General features: G+C 43.0%; 1 pseudogene; it reads left to right on the top strand.

Moving 5' to 3' along the window:
* The window catches only part of LOC123441869, a 35832-nt pseudogene that overhangs the window by 771 nt on the left and 12021 nt on the right, over positions 1–23040 (top strand).

The raw sequence follows: 23040 nt of genomic DNA, 5'->3' as shown, positions 1-23040 counted from the left end.
GCTTGCCTCCTACTCCAAGTAGGAGGAGTCGACCGAGCCAAGAGGGAGGAGTCCTCCTCCAATTCGTTTTTGGCGGAGGACTCCTTCCCATCTTGTCCACCTCCTTCCTTCTTTTTTTTCCTTTTCCTTCTTATTTATGCTTTGGCCGAAATACGCTTATTGGGATGGCCTCACCAGCCCACTAAGGGCTGGTGCGCCACCCATGGGCCTATTAGGTCCACTCCCGGGTGGGTGGCTCCTCCCGGTAAAACCCGAGAACCCATTCATCACTCTCGGTACTTTACCGGTAATGCCTGAAATCTTTCTGGAAGCCAAATCCTATATATCAATCTTCATTTCCGGACCATTCCGGAGACCCTCGTGAGGTCCGGGATCTCATTCGGGACTCCGAACAACATTCGGTTACGAACATCAATAATTCAACTATACTGAAAACGTAACCGAACCTTAAGTGTGCAGACCCTGCGGGTTCGAGAACTATGTAGACATGACCGAGACACTCTCCGGTCAATATCCAATAGCGGGACCTGGACGTCCATATTGGATCCTACATATTCTATGAAGATCTTACCGGTTGAACCTCTATGTCAAGGATTCACACAATCCCGTATATCATTCCCTTTGTCCTTCAGTATGTTACGTGCCCGAGATTTGATCGTCGGTATTGACATACCTATTTCAATCTCGTTACCGGCAAGTCTCTTTACTCGTTCCATAATAGAAGATCCCGTGGCTAACTCTTTACTCACATTGCTTGCAAGGCTTGTTTGTGATGTTGTATTACCGAGTGGGCCCCGAGATACCTCTCCATCACACGGAGTGATAAATCCCAGTCTTGATCCATGCTAACTCAACGGACACCTTTGGAGATACCTGTAGAGCCCCTTTATAGTCACCTAGTAAAGTTGCGACGTTTGATACACACAAGGTATTCTTCCGGTGTCAGTGAGTTACATGATCTCATGGTCATAGGAATGTATACTTGACATGCAGAAAACAATAGCAACAAAATCACACGATCAAGGTATGTGCTTTGTGAAAGTGCTATCAGGTGCCTTGACCTATTTCTATAGATCTTTATGCCCAATATGTAAGCAGCTTCTCCCACGTCCTTCATTAAAAAACTTTTATTCAAGTAATCCTTTACGCTTTCCAAAAATTCTACATTGTTTCCAATCAGCAATATGTCACCACATATAATATTAGAAACGCTATAGAGCTCCCACTCACATTCTTGTAAATACAAGATTCTCCAAAAACTTGTATAAACCCAAACACCTTTATCACCTCATGAAAGCACCGATTCCAACTCCGAGATGCTTGCACCAGTCCACAAATGGATCACTGGAGCTTGCACATATTGTCAGCATTGTCTGGATCGACAAAACCTTCGGGTTGCATCATATACAACTCTTCCTTAATAAACCCATTAAGGATCGTTGTTTTGACATCCATCTGCGAGATTTCATTATCGAAAAATGCAGCTATTGCTAACATGATTCGAACGGACTTAAGCATCGCCACGGGTGATAACGTTCGGACACACCATTGCGTTGTGGTGTTCCAGGCGGTGTCAACTGTGAAACAATTCCACATTGTCTTAAGTGAGCACCAAACTCGTAACTCAGATATTCACCTCCTCGATGAGATCGTAGGAACTTGATCTTCTTGTTACGATGATTTTCAACTTCACTCTGAAATTGCTTGAACTTTTCAAACGTTTCAAACTTGTGCTTCATCAAGTAGATATAACCATACCTACTCAAATCATCAATGAAGGTGAGAAAATAACAATATCTGCCGTGCGCTTCTGTGCTCATCGGTCCGCACACATCAGTATGTATGATCTCCAACAAGTCAGTTGCACGCTCCATTGTTCCGGAGAACGGAGTCTTAGTCATCTTGCCCATGAGACATGGTTCGCATGTGTCAAGTGATTCAAAATCAAGTGACTCCAAAATTCCATGAGCATGGAGTTTCTTCATGCGCTTTACACCAATATGACCTAAGGGGCAGTGCCACAAGAAAGTGACGCTATCATTATTAACTCCACATCTTTTGGTCTCAATGTTATGGACATGAGTGTCATCACAATCGAGATTCTATATGAACAAACCCCTCACATTGGGTGCATGACCATAAAAGATATTACTCATATAAATAAAACAATGATTATTCTCTGACTTAAATGAGTAACCGTCTCACAATACACAAGATCCAGATATAATGTTCATGCTCAACACATGCACTAAATAACAATTATTTAAGTTCATCGCTAATCCCGATGGTAATTGAAGTGAGAGCATGACGACGGCGATCGCATCAACCTTGGAACCATTTCCCATGCGCATCTTCACTTCATCCTTCGCCAGCCTTTTGTTTATTCTGTAGTTCCTGTTTTGAGTTGCAAATGTGAGCAAAAGAACTGGTATCAAATACCCAGGAACTACTACGAGAGTTGGTGAGGTACACATCAATAACATATATATCAAATATACCTTGTTTGGCCTTGGACGCCTTCTTATCGGCCAGATACTTGGGGCAGTTTCGCTTCCAGTGACCAGTTCCCTTGCGATAATAACACTCACTTTCCGGCTTAGATCCAGCCTTGGGTTTCTTCGTCGGAGGGGCAACAGGTTTTCCGCTCTTCTTGGAGTTACCCTTCTTTCCTTTGTCGTTTTTCTTGAAACTGGTGGTCTTATTGACCATCAACACTTGATGCTCTTTCTGGATTTCTGACTATGCGACTTTCAGCATCACGAATAGCTCGGCGAGTGACTTATTCACCCCTTGCATGTTATAGTCCAACACGAAGCTCTTATAGCTAGGTGACAACGATTGAAGAACTCTGTTAGTGATAGCCTCTTGCGGGATTTCAATCCCCAGCTCAGCTAGATGGTGAGAGTACCCAGACATTCTGAGTATGTGTTCACTCACAGACCCGTTCTCCTCCATTTTGCGAGCATAGAATTTATCAGAGGTCTCATATCTCTCGATACAGGCATTCTTCTAAACGATAAACTTCAACTCCTGGAACATCGCATATGCTCCATGACGTTCAAAAGTATTTGAAGTCCCGGTTCTAAGCCATACAAAATTGCACATTGAACTAATGAGTAGTCATCCTTACGGGATAGCCAAGCGTTTAAAACATCTTGGGTCGTCGTAGCGGGTGGTGCATCACCTAGCGCAACATCAAGGACATATTGCTTTTGGTCAGTGATACGTCCATTTTGCATCATGCTTTCATGTTGATATTTATCGCTTTATGGGCTATTATATTACTTTGTGGTACCATATTTATGCCTTTTATCTCTTATTTTGCAAGGTTTATTTGAAGAGGGAGAATTCAGGCAGCTGGAATTCTAGACTAGAAAAGGAGCAAATCTGAGTCCTCTATTCTGCACAGCTCCAAATGCCGTGAAAATTTACGTGGAATTTTTTGGGAATATATAAAAAATACTGGGCGAAAGAAGTACCAGAGGGGAGCTACCAGGGACCCACAAGCCTGGTAGCCGCCACCCCCCTGGTGGCGGCTACATGGCTTGTGGGCTCCCTGACGGCCCACTGGCCCCCCTCTTTTGCTATATGAAGGGTTTCGTTCCAGAAAAAATCAATCGGGAGCTTTTTCGTGGTTATGCCGCCGCCACGAGGCGGAACTTGAGCAGATCCAATCTAGAGCTCCAACAGGACGATCCTGCTGGGGAAACTTCCCTCCCGGAGGGGGAAATCGTCGTCATCGTCATCACCAACACTCGTCTCGTCAGAGGGGAGGCATCTTCATCAACATCTTCATCAGCACCATCTCCTCTCCAATCCCTAGTTCATCTCTTGTAACCAATCTCCGTCTCGCGACTCCGATTGGTACTTGTAAGGTTGCTAGTAGTGTTGATTACTCTTTGTAGTTGATTCTAGTTGGATTACTTGGTGGAAGAGTTTATGTTCACATCCTTGATGCTATTCATTACACCTCTGATCATGATTATGATTATGCTTTGTGAGTAGTTACTTTTGTTCCTGATGACATGGGATAAGTCATGCTAATAATAGTCATGTGAATTTCGTATTCGTTTGGTATTTTGATATGTTGTATGTTGTCTTTTCCTCTAGTGGTGTTATGTGAACATCGACTACATAACACTTCACCATATTTGGGCCTAGAGGAAGGCATTGTGGAGTAGTAAGTAGATGATGGGTTGCTGGAGTGACAGAAGCTTAAACCCCAGTCTATGTGTTGCTTCGTAAGGGGCTGACTTGGATCCACTAGTTTAATGCTATGGTTAGACGTTGTCTTAATTCTTATTTCGTAGTTGCGGATGCTTGCGAGAGGGGTTAATCATAAGTGGGATGCTTGTCCAAGTAAGGGCAGTACCCAAGCGCCGGTCCACCCACATATCAAACTATCAAAGTAACGAACGAATCACATGAACATGATGAAACTAGCATGACAGAAATTCCTGTGTGTCCTCGGGAGCGTTTTTCCTCCTATAAGACTTTGTTCAGGCTTGTCCCTTGCTACAAAAGGGAGTGGGCCACTTTCTGCACCATTGCTACTACTTGTTACTTGTTACTTTTCACTTGCTACGTTTCACCTCGCTACATCATCACTTGTTACCGCTACTTTCAGTGCTTACAGTTATTACCTTATTGAAAACCGTTTATCAGAGCCTTCCGCTCCTTGTTGGGTTCGACACTCTTACTTATCGAAAGGACTACGATTGATCCCCTATACTTGTGGGTCATCAAGACTCTTTTCTGGCGTCGTTACCGGGGAGTGAAGCGCCTTTGGTAAGTGGAATTTGGTAAGGAAACATTTATATACTGTGCCAAAATTTATTGTCACTTGTCACTATGGAAACTGTTCCTTTGAGGAGTTTGTTCGGGGTATCTTCACCACGAACGGAAGCACGAGGAGTTGTTCCTCAACCTGAGGTACCTACTGAAAATATCTTTTATGAAATTCCTTCGGGTATGGTTGAGAAACTGCTGGCTAATCCTTTTACACGAGATGGATCTTCACATCCAGACTTGCATCTGATCTATGTAGATGAAGTTTGTGGTTTATTTAAGCTTGCAAGCTTGCCCGAGGATGAGGTAAAGAAGAAAGTCTTTCCTTTATCTTTGAAGGATAAGGCGTTGACATGGTATAGGCTATGTGATGATACTGGATCATGGGACTACAATCGGTTGAAATTGGAATTTCATCAAAAGTTCTGTCCTATGCATTTAGTACATCGTGATCGGAATTATATTTATAACTTTTGGCCTCGTGACAGGGAAAGCATAGCTCAAGCTTGGGGGAGGCTTAAATCAATGCTATATTCATGCCCCAATCATGAGCTCTCGAGAGAAATTATCACTCAAAACTTTTATGCTCGGCTTTCCCATGAAGATCGTACCATGCTTGACACTTCGTGTACCGGTTCTTTTATGAAGAAGGATATTGACCACAAGTGGAATTTATTGGAAAGAATCAAACGTAACTCTAAAGATTGGGAGCTGGAAAAAGGTTAGGAGTCAGGTATGAATTTCCAGTTTGATTGCGTTAAATCTTTTGTTGAAACAAACACTTCTAGAGATTTTAGTACTAAGTATGGACTTGACTCTGAGATAGTAGCTTCCCTATGTGAATCTTTTGCTGCTCATGTTAATCTTCCCAAAGAGAAGTGGTTTAAGTATCATCCTCCTGTAGAAAGCAACATAGCCAAAACCAATTTAGTTGAGGAGAAAGTCATTGCTTTTAGTGATCGTGTTGTTCCTTGTGCCTACACTGAGAAACCACCATACCCTGCTAGGATAAAGGATTATTCTAAAGCTCCAACTGTGATACGTAGGGGTTACATTAGACCACTTGCACCCCCTAAGGAGATTAGAGTTGAACCTAGTGTTGCTATTATCAAAGATCTCTTAGCCGAAGACATAGACGGGCATGTTATCAAATTATGTGAGGACTCTGCTAGAATTGCTAAACCTCACGCGAAAGACAAATACAGACCTGTAGTTGGACTGCCCGTTGTTTCTGTCAAGATAGGAGATCACTGTTACCATGGTTTATGTGATATGGGAGCTAGTGTTAGTGCAATACCCCTTCCCTATATGATGAAATCAAATATGAGAGTGCACCTGCTGAGTTAGAACCCATTGATGTCACTATTACGCTAGCTAATAGAGACACTATCTGCCCTCTGGGAATTGTGAGAGACGTAGAGGTCATGTGTGGTAAGACGAAGTATCCTACTGATTTCCTCATCCTTGGTACTGCACAAGATAGCTTTTGTCCCATCATATTCGGTAGACCCTTTCTCAACACTATCAATGCTCACATTGATTGCATTAAGCAGACTGTTACTGTTAGTTACGAAGGTGTGTCTCATGAATTTAACTTCTCCAAGTTTGGAAGACAACCCCATGAAAAAGAGTCATCTGGTAGGGATGAAATCATTGCTCTTGCCTCTATTGCCATACCTCCTACGGATCCTTTAGAGCAATATCTGCTTGAGCATGAAAATGATATGCATATGGAGGAAAGAGATGAGATAGATAAAATTGTCTTAGAACAATATCCTATTCTCAAGAATAATCTGCCTCTTGAACTGCTTGGGGATCCTCCCCCACCAAAGGGTGATCCTGTGTTCGAGCTAAAACAGTTGCCTGATACTATTAAATATGCATATCTTGATGAGAAGGAGATATATCCTGTTATTATTAGTGCTCTCCTCTCAGAGCATGAAGAAAAAAAGTTACTCAAAACTCCGAGGAAGCACCGTGATGCTATTGGATATGCTCTTGATGATCTTAAGGGCATTAGTCCTACTCTATGCCAGCACAAGATTAAAACTGATCCTGACTTCAAACCAGTTGCTGATCATCAAAGGAGATTGAATCCTAAGATGGAAGAGGTCATGAGAAAAGAAATATTAAAGCTTCTGGAAGCAGGAATCATTTATCATGTTGCTCATAGTGATTGGGTAAGTCCAGTACATTGCGTACCTAAGAAGGGAGGTATCACCGTCGTTCCTAATGATAAGAATGAATTAATCCCACAAAGGATTATTATTGGCTATAAGATGGTGATAGACTTCCGAAAACTGAACAAGGCAACCAGGAAAGATCATTATCCTTTGTCGTTTATCGACCAAATGCTAGAAAGGCTATCCAAACACACACACTTCTGCTTTCTAGACGGTTATTCAGGTTTCTCGCAAATACCTGTTGCACAATCTGATCAGTAGAAAACCACTTTCACCTGCCCCTTCGGTACCTTTGCTTATAGACGTATGCCTTTTGGCTTATGCAATGCACCTGCCACCTTTCAAAGATGTATGATGGCTATATTCTCTGACTTTTGTGAAAAGATTGTCGAGGTTTTCATGGATGACTTCTCCGTTTACGGGTCTTCCTTTAATGATTGCCTCAACAACCTTGATCGAGTCTTACAGAGATGCAAAGATACCAACCTCGTCTTGAATTGGGAGAAGTGCCACTTTATGGTTAATGAAGGCATCGTCTTAGGACACAAAATCTCTGAAAGAGGCATTGAAGTTGATAAGGCTAAGGTTGATGCAATTGAGAAAATGCCTTGCCCCACAGATATCATAGGTATACGAAGTTTCCTAGGTCATGCTGGTTTCTATAGAAGGTTCATTAAAGACTTCTCTAAGATTTCTAGGCCTCTCACCAACCTCTTGTAGAAGGATGTTCTTTTGTTTTTGATGAGTATTGTGAGGAAGCTTTCGAAATACTTAAGAAGGCCTTGATAACCGCACCTATTGTTCAACCACCTGACTGGAACTTGCCCTTTGAAATCATGTGCGATGCTAGTGATTATGCTGTTGGTGCTGTTCTAGGACAAAGAGTTGACAAGAAGTTGAATGTCATTCACTACGCTAGTAAAACTCTAGACAGTGCCCAAATAAACTATGCCACTACGGAAAAGGAGTTTGTAGCAGTCGTGTTTGCATGTGAAAAGTTCAGTTCTTATATAGTTGACTCCAAAGTCACTATTCACTCTGATCATGCTGCTATTAAATACCTTATGGAGAAGAAGGACGCTAAGCCTAGGCTAATCAGATGGGTTCTCCTGCTACAGGAATTTGATTTGCACGTTGTTGACCGAAAGGGCGCTGATAACCCTGTAGCAGATAACTTGTCTAGGCTGGAGAATGTCCTTGATGACCCACGACCTATTGATGACAACTTTTTTGATGAGCAATTAAATGTCATCCGCACTTCACATACTGCACCGTGTATGCTGATTACGCAAACTATATCGTAGCCAAATACATACCACCCAGTTTCACCTATCAGCAAAACAAGAAATTCTTCTTTGATTTGAGACACTACTTTTGGGATGATCCTCACCTTTATAAGGAAGGAGTAGATGGTGTTATCAGATGTTGTGTGCCTGAACATGAACAGGGACAGATCTTGCAGAAGTGTCATTCCGAAGCCTACGGAGGACACCATGCTGGAGATAGAACTGCTCATAAGGTATTGCAATTAGGTTTCTATTGGCCCACTCTCTTAAAGGATGCCCGTAAGTTTGTCTTGTCTTGTGACAAATGCCAAAGAATAGGGAATATCAGTAAACGTGAGGAAATGCCTATGAACTATTCACTTGTCATTGAACCGTTCGATGTCTGGGGCTTTGATTATATGGGACCCTTCCCGAGTTCCGATGGGTACACTCACATCTTAGTTGTTGTGGATTACATCACTAAGTGGGTAGAAACTATCCCCACTAAAAATGTTGATCACCACACCTCTATTAAGATGCTTAAAGAAGTCATTTTCCCAAGATTTGGAGTCCCTAGATATCTGACGACTAATGGCAGTTCACACTTCATTCATGGTGTTTTCCGCAAGATGCTCGCTAAGTATGATGTCAACCATAGAGTTGCATCTCCTTATCATGCTCAGTCTAGTGGTCAAGTGGAGTTGAGTAATAGGGAGATCAAATTGATCCTACAAAAGACTGTCAATAGATCTTGAAAGAATTGGTCTAGCAAACTTGACGATGCACTATGGGCTTATAGGACTGCTTATAAGAATCCAATGGGCATGTCGCCGTATAAAATGGTTTACGGTAAGGCCTGTCATTTACCTCTTGAGCTGGAACACAAAGCTTATTGGGCAATCAAAGAGCTCAACTTCGATTTCAAACTTGCCGGTGAGAAGCGGTTGTTTGATATCAACTCATTAGATGAATGGAGGGCCCAGGCATATGAGAATGCCAAGTTGTTCAAGGAAAAGGTTAAGAGATGGCACGATAAATGAATACAGAAATGAGAGTTCAATGTAGGTGATTATGTCCTGCTATACAATTCTCGCTTAAGATTCTTCGCAGGCAAGCTTCTCTCTAAATGGGAAGGTCCTTACGTTGTCGAGGAAGTATATTGTTCCGGTGCCATCAAAATCAATAACACGGAAGGCAATTTTCCTAGAGTGGTAAATGGGCAAAGAATCAAGCATTATATCTCCGGTACTCCCATAAATGTTGAGACCAATATCATCAATGTCATAACTCCAGAGGAGTACATAAGGGATGTTTATCAGCCTGTTTCAGACCCTGAAAACGAAGAGGTATCTGTTTCGGTAATTAATTGGACTCCGAAACTTTTCCAATAGGAAATTTCCTCCGTTTTGGAATTTTTGGAAAATTAGAAAAATAAAAAGCAGTCCGGAGAGCGCACGAGGCGGCCACAAGCTTGGTAGCCGCCACCTACCCCCTGGTGGCGGCTAGAGGGCTTGTGGGCACCTCGTGTGCCTCCCGAACTCCGTTTTCTTGCGGAGCACTCCTTCTGGTTCAGAAAAATCATTATATATACACCCGAAGGTTTTGATCTCCGTATCGTGCAGTTTTCCTTTATTTTCGTTTCGAGCCTGTTGTCTGCCGCAGATTTAGAGCAAATATGTCTCAGGAATCTGTTGGGGAGAATGATCTTCCCCAAGTTCATGAAGAAGTAGATCCTGGTCTGAAAACAGTAGAAGTCACGGAAGCCAGGGACAAAGCTAAGGAGAAAACCCAAGCTAGGGAGGAAGTTCAACCTATGTTCAACATTGAAGACGTTGAAGGAGTAGATTTTCTCCAACCCTTCCTCCACGTGTTGTCTCCATCCTTGATTGAACTCTTGAGGTTTTATGAAACAACTCGTGCCCGCAATACTTCCCTTTCTCGTGAAGTTGTTTTGCTGGAAAACCATGTCGCGGATCTCAAAGGTATAAATCAAAGATTGATAGCTCTCTTGGAATCAAAGGCAACAACTCCACCACCATCACCACCAAAGGAAGACAACTAAGCATTGGTATGGGCAATCCCCTTGGCTTTTGCCAAGCTTGGGGGAGTTGCCCTGGTATCATATCACCTTTATATCTTTTGCTTTTACCTTTGTTTTAGTTCTTTCCTTTTCAGTTTTTATTTCTTCTCTTAGTGGAATAAGTCTTTAGTGTTTAGTTTGAGTCTTTTGCTTTTGTCTCTCCCCCTTTGTATTCGAACTTGCGAGATATATAATAAAGAGTATCTTAGTCAAGGGCTTTGCTTTGTGTCGTGATCAAAAGTATGAAAAGAACGATAGCATGAAATATCATGAGATGATCTTATGGAAAGTGATAGCTTCACATATGACACGGATGATGATTGAAACTTGTTGAGAATGAATCAACATAGACCTCAGTCATTGTTGCAATTAATAAGAAGTAATAAGGAAAGAGAGGTTCACATATAAATATATCATCTTAGACACTTTTTACAATTGTGAGCACTCACCAAACTATTACATGCTTAGGAGTAGATGTTGTACAAGGAAGACAACATAATGAATTGTGTTTGCTTGGTTCCAAACAATGTTATATGAGTAGAGATCCCTTAGCATGTGACAATCGCTTCCACCTCATATTAGCCAAAACTCCCGCACTAAGTAGAGATACTACTTGTGCATCCATAAATCTTCAACCCAGTTTCGCCATGAGAGTCCACCATACCTACCTATGGATTGAATAAGATCCTTCAAGTAAGTTGTCATCGGTGCAAGCAATAAAAATTTCTCTCTAATATGTATGATATATTAGTGTGTGGAAAATAATCTTTGTACGAACCTGTGATGAGGAAGACATAAAAGCGATGGACTGCATAATAAAGTTCTTTATCACAGGAGGCAATATAAAGTGGCATTCCTCCGCACTAAGAGGACACGCATTCAAACCTCAAAAGTGCATGACAACCTCTGCTTCCCTCTGCGAAGGGCCTATCTTGCACCTTTACTTTTTGCCATTGTAAGAGTCATGGTGATCTTCACCAATTCCCTATTTTTCCTTTGTCTTGGCTACCGTCACATGCTTGGGAAAGATCTATATTCATATATCAACTTGGAGATGAGTACTTATGCTTTATTATTGTTGACTTTACCCTTGAGGTAAGTGGTTGGGAGGCAAAACTATAAGCCCCTATCTTCCTCTGTGTCCAGCTGAAACTTTGATACCATGAGTACCACGTGAGTTGTAACAATTGTGGAAAATAAAAGAGATGATTGAGTATGTGGGTTTGCCTTACAAGCTCTTATTTGACTCTTTCTGATGTTATGATAAATTGCAATTGCTTCAATGACTTTGGACTGTTGTTGGTTACTTCTCGGTAAGGTTTTTGCTTCATACTTTGCTTTGTGAAGGAATTGTTACTTTCCCATAAGAATCTTTATGATGTATTGCTGTTCTATGTGTGATCATGATGCCCTCATGTCCGTATTATGTTTTATCGACACCTTCGTACCTAAACATGTGGACATGTTTATGGAACTTGGTTTTCGCTTGAGGACAAGCGAGGTCTAAGCTTGGGGGAGTTGATACGTCCATTTTGCATCATGCTTTCATGTTGACATTTATCGCTTTACGGGTTGTTATATTACTTTGTGGTACCATATTTATGCCTTTTCTCTCTTATTTTGCAAGGTTTATTTGAAGAGGGGGAATTCAGGCAGCTGGAATTCTAGACTAGAAAAGGAGCAAATCTGAGTCCTCTATTCTGCACAGCTCCAAATGCCCTGAAAATTTACGTGGAATTTTTTGGGAATATATAAAAAATACTGGGCGAAAGAAGTACCAAAGGGGAGCTACCACGACCCCACAAGCCTGGTAGCCGCCACCCCCCTGGTGGTGGCTACACGGCTTGTGGGCTCCCTGACGGCCCACTGGCCCCCTCTTTTGCTATATGAAGGGTTTCGTTCCAGAAAAAAAAATCAATCGTGAGCTTTTTCGTGGTTTCGCCGCCGCCACGAGGCAGAGCTTGAGCAGATCTAATCTAGAGCTCCGACATGACGATCCTGCTCGGGAAACTTCCTTCCCGGAGGGGGAAATCATCGTCATCGTCATCACCAACACTCCTCTCGTCAGAGGGGAGGCATCTTCATTAACATCTCCATCAGCACTATCTCCTCTCCAATCCCTACTTCATCTCTTGTAACCAATCTCCGTCTCGCGACTCCGATTGGTACTTGTAAGGTTGCTAGTAGTGTTGATTACTCTTTGTAGTTGATGCTAGTTGGATTACTTGGTGGAAGAGTTTATGTTCACATCCTTGATGCTATTCATTACACCTCTGATCATGATTATGATTATGCTTTGTGAGTAGTTACTTTTGTTCCTGAGGACATGGGATAAGTCATGCTAATAATAGTCATGTCAATTTGGTATTCGTTCGGTATTTTGATATGTTGTATGTTGTCTTTTCCTCTAGTGGTGTTATGTGAACGTCGACTACATAACACTTCACCATATTTGGGCCTAGAGGAAGGCATTGTGGAGTAGTAAGTAGATGATGGGTTGCTGGAGTGACAGAAGCTTAAACCCCAGTCTATGTGTTGCTTCGTAAGGGGCTGATTTGGATCCACTAGTTTAATGCTATGGTTAGACGTTGTCTTAATTCTCATTTCGTAGTTGCGGATGCTTGCGAGAGGGTTTAATCATAAGTGGGATGATTTTCCAAGTAAGGGAAGTACCCAAGCGCCGGTCCACCCACATATCAAACTATCAAAGTAACGAACGCGAATCACATGAACATGATGAAACTAGCATGGCATAAATTCCCGTGTGTCCTCGGGAGCGTTTTTCCTCCTATAAGACTTTGTTCAGGCTTGTCCCTTGCTACAAAAGGGATTGGGCCACTTGCTGCACCATTGCTACTACTTGTTACTTGTTACTTTTCACTTGCTACGTTTCACCTCGCTACATCATCACTTGTTACCGCTACTTTCAGTGCTTGCAGTTATTACCTTGCTGAAAACCGTTTATCACAGCCTTCTGCTCCTCGTTGGGTTGGACACTCTTACTTATCGAAAGGACTACGATTGATCCCCTATACTTGTGGGTCATCAGTCAGCCGTGAGGATAAGCCTCAGATTACGAGCCCACTCAACAAAGTTGCTTCCATCATCTTTCAGCTTAGCTCTCTCTAGGAACGTATTAAAATTCAGGATTGCTACTGTGCGAGCCATTGATCTACAACATAAATTTTTGCAAAGGTTACTTAGAGTATGTTCAAGACAATTGAGTTTAGCTTATCATATTACTAATAAACTCCCACTCAAATAGACATCCCTCTAGTCATTCGAGTGTGGCATGATCCAAATCCACTAACTCAAGTCCGATCATCACGTTAGTTGAGATTAGTTTCAATGGTGAACATCTTCATGTTGATCATATCAACTACATGATTCATGCTCAACCTTTCGGTCTCTTGTGTTCCGAGGCCATGTTTGTACATGCTAGGCTCGTCAAGTTTAACCCGAGTGTTCCGCGTGTGCAACTATTTTGCACCACTTGTATGTGAATGTTGAGTCTATCACACCCGATCATCACGTGGTGTCTCGAAACGACGAACTATCGCAACGGTGCACAGTCGAGAAGAACACAATTTTATCTTGAAATTTTATTGAGGGATCACCTTATAATGCTACTGTCGTCCTAAGCAAAATAAGGTGCATAAAAGGATTAAATCACATGCAAATCAAAAGTGACATGATATGGGCATGAACTTGTGCTTCTTGATCTCCATCACCAAAGCACCGACATGATATCCATCTTCACCGACGCCACACCATGATCTCCAACATCATGATCTCCATCATTGTGCTGCCATCAAAGTTGTTGCGCTATCTATGTTGTTACTACTAAAGCTATTGTCTAGCGATATAGCAAGAGCATCTGCAAGCGCAAAATAAATTTAAAGACAACCCTATGGCTCCTGCCGGTTGTTGTAGCATCGACGTGCAAGTCGATATTTAACTATTACAACATGATCATATCATACATCCAATATATGATATCATTTCATTGGCCATATCACATCACAAGCATACCGTGCAAAAACAAGTTAGACGTCCACTAATTTGTTGTTGCATGTTTTACGTGTCTGCTATGGGTATCTAGTATGATCGCATCTTACTTACGCAAAGCCACAACGGTGATATGCAAATTTCTATTTAACCTTCTCCAAGGACCGCCTCGGTCAAATCCGATTAAACTAAAGTTGAAGAAACAGACACCCACCAGTCATCTTTATGCAACAAGTTGCATGTCAGTCGATGAAACCGGACTCTCGTAAGCATACGAGTAAAGTTGGTCCAGGCCGCTTCAATCCAACAATGTCGCTGAATCAAGAAAGGACAATGAAGGGGAACAAATTGAACATCAACGACCACAAACTTTTTAGTGTTCTACTCGAGATTGTTAGGGAACGTTGCATGGAAACAAAAAAATTCCAACACACACGAAGTCCTATCATGGTGATGTCCATCCACGAGGGGAGATTAGATCTATGTACTCTTGTAGATCGCTAAGCGGAAAGCGTTAAGAAACGCAGTTGATGTAGTGGTACAACTTCGTGATTCAAATCACCGTCGTCCCACAATCCGTTCCACGATCTGTTTCGATCTAGTGCCGAACGGACGACACCTCCGCATTCAGCACACGTACAACTCGATAACGATCTCGGCCTTCTTGATCCAGCAAGAGAAATGGAGAAGTAGATGAGTTCTCCGGCAGCGTGACGGTGCTCCGGTGGTAGTCATGATCTACTCCTGCAGGGCTCCGCCCGAGCTCCCCAGAAATCCGATCTAGAGGAAGAACTACGTGGTATAGGTTTGAGTTGCACGTGGCAAAAGTTGTGTCTCAAAAGCCCTAAAACCACCAGTATATATAGGAGGAGGGGAGGGGCTAGCCTTGGGGCTCAAGGGAGCCCCAAGGGCACTGGCCGAAGGAGGAGGTGGACTCCCACCCCAATTCGGTTTGGGGGAAGGAGTCCACTCCTTCCTTCCCACCTCCCTCTTTTTTTTTCTTTCCTTTGGTATTTTTCCCTTGTGGCGCCATGTCCCTTTTGGGCTGGCCTCACCAGCCCACTAAGGGCTGGTGCGCCACCCTAGGGTCACTGGGCTCACTCCCGGGTGGGTGGGCCCGTCCTGGTGAATACCCGGAACCCATTCGTCACTCCCGGTACATTGTCGGTAATGCTAGGAACTTTCTGGTGACCAAATGAAACCATCCTATATATCAGTCTTCATTTCCGGACCATTTCGGAAATCCTCGTGACGTCTGTGATCTCATCCGGAACTCCAAACAACATTCGGTAACCACACATATAACTCAACTATACTAAAACATCATCGAACCTTAAGTGTGCAGACCCTGCGGGTTCGAGAACTATGTAGACATGACCCGAGACACTCCTCGGTCAATATCCAATAGCGGGACCTAGATGCCCATATTGGATCCTACATATTCTCTAAAGATCTTATCGGTTGAACCTCTGTGCCAAGGATTCATATAATCCCGTATGTCATTCCCTTTGTCCTTCCGTATGTTACTTGCCCGAGATTCGATCGTCGGTATCCGTATACCTATTTCAATCTCGTTACCGGCAAGTCTCTTTACTCGTTCTGTAATACAAGATCCCGTAACTTACACTTAGTCACATTGCTTGCAAGGCTTGTTTGTGATGTTGTATTACCGAGTGGGCCCCGAGATACCTGTCTGTCACACAGAGTGACAAATCCCAGTCTTGATCCATAAACTCAATGGACACCTTCGGAGATACCTGTAGAGCACCCTTATAGTCACCCAGTTACGTTACGACGTTTGACACACACAAGGTATTCCTCCGGTGTCCGTGAGTTATATGATCTCATGGTCATAGGAATAAATACTTGGCACGCAGAAAACAATAGCAATAAAATGACACGATCACATGCTACGTTCATAGTTTGGGTCTAGTCCATCACATGATTCTCCTAATGATGTGATCCAGTTATCAAGTGACAACACTTGCATATGGTCAGAAAACCTTGACCATCCTTGATCAAATGGCTAGCCAACTAGAGGCTTGCTAGGGACATTGTTTTGTCTATGTATCCACACATGTATCTATGTTTTCATTCAATACAATTATAGCATGGATAATATACGATTATCTTGAAACAGGAAATATAATAACAACTATTTTATCATTGCCTCTGGGCTTATTTCCAACAGTCTCCCACTTGCATTAGAGTCAATAATCTAGTCCTCACATCGCCATGCGATTTACATAGTAATAAATCTAACACCCATACAGTTCTCGTGTTGATCATGTTTTGCCCGTGAAAAAAGTTTAGTGAGCGGATCTGCTATATTCAGATCCGTGTGCACTTTGCAAATATTTACATCCTCTCCTTCTTGTGAAACCTTGGTTCCTTAGCTAAAGCAATGGCACCAGTGTTGTCATAGAACACAGTTATTGGATTAAATGCGCTCGGCACAACTCCAAGATCTGTCATGAACTACTTCATCCAGACACCCTCCTTAGCTGCCTCCGAGGCAGCCATGTACTCCGCTTCACATGTAGAATCTGCTACGATGCTTTGCTTGGAACTGCAACAGCTTACTGCATCCCCATTAAGAATAAATACGTATCTGGTTTGAGGCTTAGAGCCATCCGGATCAGTGTCAAAGCTTGCGTCGACGTAACCCTTTACGACGAGCTCTTCGTCACCTCCATAAACGAGAAACATTTCCTTAGTCCTTTTCAGGTACTTCAGAATATTCTTGACCGCCGTCTAGTGATCCACTCCTGGATTACTTTGAAACCTGCCTGCCATACTTATGGCCAAGCTGACATCCGGTCTAGTGCACAACATTGCATACATGATAGAACCTATGGCGGAAGCATAGGGGGCGGAACTCATCTGTTCTCTATCTTCCGCAGTTGTTGGGCACTAAGTATTACTCAATTTTATACCTTGTAACACTGGCAATAACCCCTTTTTGGACTATTCCATTTTGAACTTCTTCAAAACTTTATCAAGGTATGTGCTTTGTGAAAGTCCTATCATGCGTCTCGATCTATCCCTATAGATCTTAATGCCTAGAATGTAAGCAGCTTCTCCTAGGTCCTTCATTGAGAAACTTTTATTCAGGTAATCCTTTATGCTCTCCAAAAACTCCACGTTGTTTCCAATCAGCAATATGTCATCCACATATAATATTAGAAACGTCACAGAGCTCGCACTCACTTTCTTGTAAATACAAGATTCTCCAACCACTTGTATAAACCCAAATGCTTTGATCACCTCATCAAAGCACTTACTCCAACTCCGAGATGCTTGCACCAGTCCATAAATGGATCGCTGGAGCTTGCATACTTTGTTAGCATTCTTTGGATCGACAAAACCTTCGGGTTGGAACATATACAACTCTTCCTTAAGAAAACCGTTAAGGAACGCCGTTTTGACATCCATCTGCCAGATTTCATAATCGAAAAACGCAGCTATTGCTAACATGATTCGGACGGACTTAAGCATCGCTACTGGTGAGAACGTCTCATCGTAGTCAACTCCTTGAACTTGTGAAAACCCCTTTGCCACAAGTCGAGCTTTATAAACGGTCACATTACCGTCTGCGTTAGTCTTCTTCTTAAAGATCCATTTGTTATGAATAGCCTTGCGGCCTTCAGGTAATACTTCCAAAGTCCACACTTTGTTTTCGTACATAGATCCTATCTCGGACTTCATGGCCTCCAACCATTTGTTGGAATCCGGGCCCACCATTGCTTCTTCATAATTCGCAGGTTCATTGTTGTCTAACAACATGATTGATAAGACAGGATTACCGTACCACTCAAGAGCAGTACGTGATCTTGTCGACCTGTGAGGTCCGATAGGAACTTGATCCGAAGTTTCATGATCATCATCATTAACTTCCTCCTCAACTGACGTCGCTTCGACAAAGGTTTCCCCCTGCCCTGCGCCACCATCTAGAGGGATTAGAGGTTCGACAACCTCATCAAGTTCTATCTTCCTCCCACTCAATTCTTTTGAGAGAAACTCCTTCTCAAGAAGAGCTCTGTTCTTAGCAACAAACACTAGGCCCTCGGATTTGAGATAGAAGGTGTACCCAACTGTCTCCTTTGGGTAACCTATGAAGACGCACTTTTCCGCTTTGGGTTCCAGCTTTTTGACATAAGCATCACATCCCCAAACTTTAAGAAACGACAACTTTGGTTTTGTGCCATACCACAGCTCGTATGTTGTTGTCTCAACGGATTTTGATGGTGCCCTATTTAAAGTGAATGCAGTTGTCTCTAATGCATAACGCCAAAACGATACCGGCAAATCGGTAAGAGACATCATAGATCTCACCATTTCTAACAAAGTACGATTACGACGTTCGGACACACCATTACGATGTGGTGTTCCAGGCGGTGTCAACTTTGAAACAATTCCACATTGTCTTAAGTGAGCACTAAACTCAAAACTCAGATATTCACCCCCACGATCAGAACGTAGGAACTTTATCTTCTTGTTAGGATGATTTTCAACTTCACTCTAAAATTGCTTGAACTTCTCAAACGTTTCAGACTTGTGCTTCATCAAGTAGATATATCCATACCTACTCATATCGTCAGTGAAGGTGAGAAAATAACGATATCCGCCGCGCTCCTCCACACTCATTGGACCGCACACATCGGTATGTATGATCTCCAACAAGTCACTTGCGCGCTCCATTGTTCCTGAGAACGGAGTCTTAGTCATCTTGCCCATGAGGCATGGTTCGCACGTGTCAAGTGATTCGAAATCAAGTGACTCCAAAAGCCCATCAGAATGGAGTTTCGTCATGCGCTTTACACCAATATGACCTAAGCGACAGTGCCACAGAAACATGGCGCTATCATTGTTAACTCTACATCTTTTGGTCTCAATGTTATGTATATGTGTATTATTGCTATCAAGATTCAATATGAACTATCCTCTCACATTGGGTGCACCACCAGAAAAGATATTACTCATAGAAAAAGAACAACCATTATTCTCTGACTTAAACGAGTAACCGTCTCGCAATAAACAAGATCCAGATATAATGTTCATGCTTAACGCAGGCACTAAATAACAATTATTTAAGTTCATAACAAATCCTGATGGTACCTGAAGTGAGACTGTGCCGTCGGCGATTGCATCAACCTTGGAACCATTTCCCACGCGCATCGTCACTTCATCCTTTGTCAGCCTTCGTTTATTCCGCAGTTCCTGCTTCGAGTTGCAAATATGAGCAACAAAACCGGTATCAAATACCCATGCACTACTACGAGAGTTGATTAAGTACACATCAATAACATTATATCAAATATACCTGATTTTTCCTTGGCGGCCTTCTTATCAGCCAAATACTTGGGGTAGTTGCGCTTCGAGTGACCCATTCCCTTGCAATAATAACACTCTGTTTCAGGCTTAGGTCCAGCCTTGGGTTTCTTCATCGGATTGTCAACAGGCTTGCCGGTCTTCTTAGAGTTACCCTTCTTGCATTTGCCGTTTCTCTTGAAACTAGTGGTCTTATTGACCATCAACACTTGATGCTGTTTTCGGAGTTCTAACTGCGACTTTCAGCATCGCGAATAACTCGCCGGGTGACTTGTTCATCCCTTGCATGTTATAGTTCAACACAAAGCTCTTATAGCTAGGTGGCAGTGATTGAAGAATTCTGTCAGTGATAGCCTCTTGCGGGAGTTCAATCCCCAGCTCAGCTAGATGGTTTGAGTACCCAGACATTTTGAGCACATGTTCACTGACAGACGAATTCTCCTCCATCTTGCAAGCATAGAATTTATCGGAGGTCTCATACCTCTCGATCCAGGCATTCTTCTGAAAGATAAACTTCAACTCCTGGAAGAACTCATATGCTCCATGACGCTCAAAGCGACATTGAAGTCCCGGTTCTAAGCCATACAAGACTGCACATTGAACTAGTGAGTAGTCCTCCTTACGTGTTAACCAGGCGTTCAAAACATCTTGATTAGACGTAGCGGGTGGTTCATCTCCTAGCGCTGCATTAAGGACATAATCCTTCTTCCTAGCTTGCAAGAGCAGCTTTAGATTACGAGCCCAGTCTACAAAGTTGCTTTCATCATCTTTCAACTTAGCTTTCTTTAGGAACGTATTGAAATTCAAGGTTGCTACTGCGTGAGCCATTGATCTACAACATAAAATATTGCAAAGCGGACTTAGACTATGTTTAAGATAATTAGAGTTTAACTAATCAAATTACTGATAAACTCCCACTCAAAAAGTACATCTCTCTAGTAATTTGAGTGGTACATGATCCAAATCCACTAACTCAAGTCCGATCATCACGTGGGTTGAGAAAAGTTTCAGTGGTAAGCATATCTATGCTAATCATATCAACTATACGATTCATGCTCGACCTTTCGGTCTCTTGTGTTCCGAGGCCATGTTTGCACATGCTAGGCTCGTCAAGTTTAACCCGAGTGTTCCGTGTGTGCAACTCTTTTGCACCCGTTGTATGTGAACGTTGAGTCTATCACACCCGATCATCACGTGGTGTCTCAAAACGATGAACTGTCGCAACAGTGCACAGTCGGGGAGAACACAATTTCATCTTGAAATTTTAGTGAGAGATCACCTTATAATGCTATCGTCGTTCGATGCAAAATAAGGTGCATAAAAGGATTAACATCACAGGCAATTCATAAGTGGCATGATATGGCCATCATCATGTGCTTCTTGATCTCCATCACCAAAGCACCGGCATGATCTTCTTGTCACCGGCGCCACACCATGATCTCCATCATCATGCCGCCATCGAGGTTGTCGTGCTATCTATGCTATTACTACTAAAGCTACAACCTAGCAATATAGTAAACGCATCTGAAACACAAATGTTAGTTTAAAGACAACCCTATGGCTCCTGTCGGTTGTCGTAGCATCGACGTGCAAGTAGATATTAACTATTACTACATGATCATCTCATGCATCCAATATATCACATCACGTCATCGGCCATATCATATCACAAGCATACCCTGCAAAAACAAGTTAGACGTCCTCTAATTTGTGGTTGCATGTTTTACGTGGCTGCTATGGGTATCTAGTATGATCGCATCTTACTTACGCAAAAACCACAATGGAGATGTGCAAATTGCTATTTAACCTCTCTCCAAGGACCGCCTCGGTCAAAACCAATTCAACTAAAGTTGAAGAAACTAACACCCGCCAGTCATCTTTATACAACGAGTTGCATGTCAGTCGATGAAACCAGTCTCTCGTAAGCGTACGAGTAATGTCGGTCCGGGCCGCTTCAATCCAACAATACTGCCGAATCGAGAAAAGACTAAGGAGGGCAGCAAATCGAACATCAATGCCCACAAAACCTTTTGTGTTCTACTTGAGATAACATCTACGCATGAACCTAGCTCTTGATGCATGGGAAACAAAAAAATTCCTACGCACACGAAGACCTATCATAGTGATGTCCATCTACGAGGGGAGATTAGATCTACGTACCCTTGTAGATCGCTAAGCGGGAAGCGTTAAGAAACGTGGTTGATGTAGTGGTACAGCTTCGTGATTCAAATCACCGTCGTCCCACGATCCGTCCCACGTTCTGTTCCGATCTAGCGCCGAACGGACGACACCTCCACGTTCAGCACACGTACAGCTCGATGACGATCTAGGCCTTCTTGATCCAGAAAGAGAGACGGAGAAGTAGATGAGTTCTCCGGCAGCGTGACGGTGCTCCGGTGGTGGTGATGATCTACTCCTGCAGGGCTCTGCCCAAGCTCCGTAGAAATCCAATATAGAGGAAGAACTCGTGGTATAGGTTTGAGTTGCACGTGGCAAAAGTGGTGTCTCAAAAGCCCTAAAACCACCAATATATATAGGAGGAGAGGAGGGGCTAGCCTTGGGGCTCAAGGGAGCCCCAAGGGCACCGACCGAAGGAGGAGGTGGACTCCCACCCCAATTCGGTTTGGGGGAAGGAGTCCACTCCTTCCTTCCCACCTCCCTCTTTCTTTCTTTTTTTCCTTTGGTATTTTCCCTTGTGGCGCCATGGCCCTATACCAGCCCAATAAGGGCTGGTGTGCCACACTAGGGTCACTGGGCTCACTCCCGGGTGGGTGGGCCCCTCCTGGTGAATACCCGGAACCCATTCGTCACACCCGGTACACTGCCGGTAATGCCCGAAACTTTCTGGTGACCAAATGAAACCATCCTATATATCAATCTTCGTTTTCGGACCATTCCAGAAACCCCCTTGACGTCCGTGATCTCATCCGGGACTCCGAACAACATTCGGTAACCACACATATAACTCAACTATACTAAAACATCATCGAACCTTAAGTGTGCAGACCCTCCGGGTTCGAGAACTTGTAGACATGACCCAAGACACTCCTCGGTCAATATCCAATAGCGGGACCTGGATGCCCATATAGGATCCTACATATTCTCTGAAGATCTTATCGGTTGAACCTCTGTGCCAAGAATTCATATAATCCCGTATGTCATTCCCTTTGTCCCTCGGTATGTTACTTGCCCGAGATTCAATCGTCGGTATCGGTATACGAATTTCAATCCCATTATCGACAAGTCTCTTTACTCGTTCTGTAATACAAGATCCCGTGACTTATACTTAGTCACATTGATTGCAAGGCTTGTTTGTGATGTTGTATTACCGAGTGGGCCCCGAGATACCTCTCCGTCACACGGAGTGACAAATCCTAGTCTTGAT

Source organism: Hordeum vulgare, chromosome 3H, assembly GCF_904849725.1.
Source record: "Hordeum vulgare subsp. vulgare chromosome 3H, MorexV3_pseudomolecules_assembly, whole genome shotgun sequence".
NCBI classification, from domain to species: domain Eukaryota; kingdom Viridiplantae; phylum Streptophyta; class Magnoliopsida; order Poales; family Poaceae; genus Hordeum; species Hordeum vulgare.
Note: the sequence above shows the minus strand (reverse complement) of the source record. Positions and strands in the feature narration are given on the sequence as shown.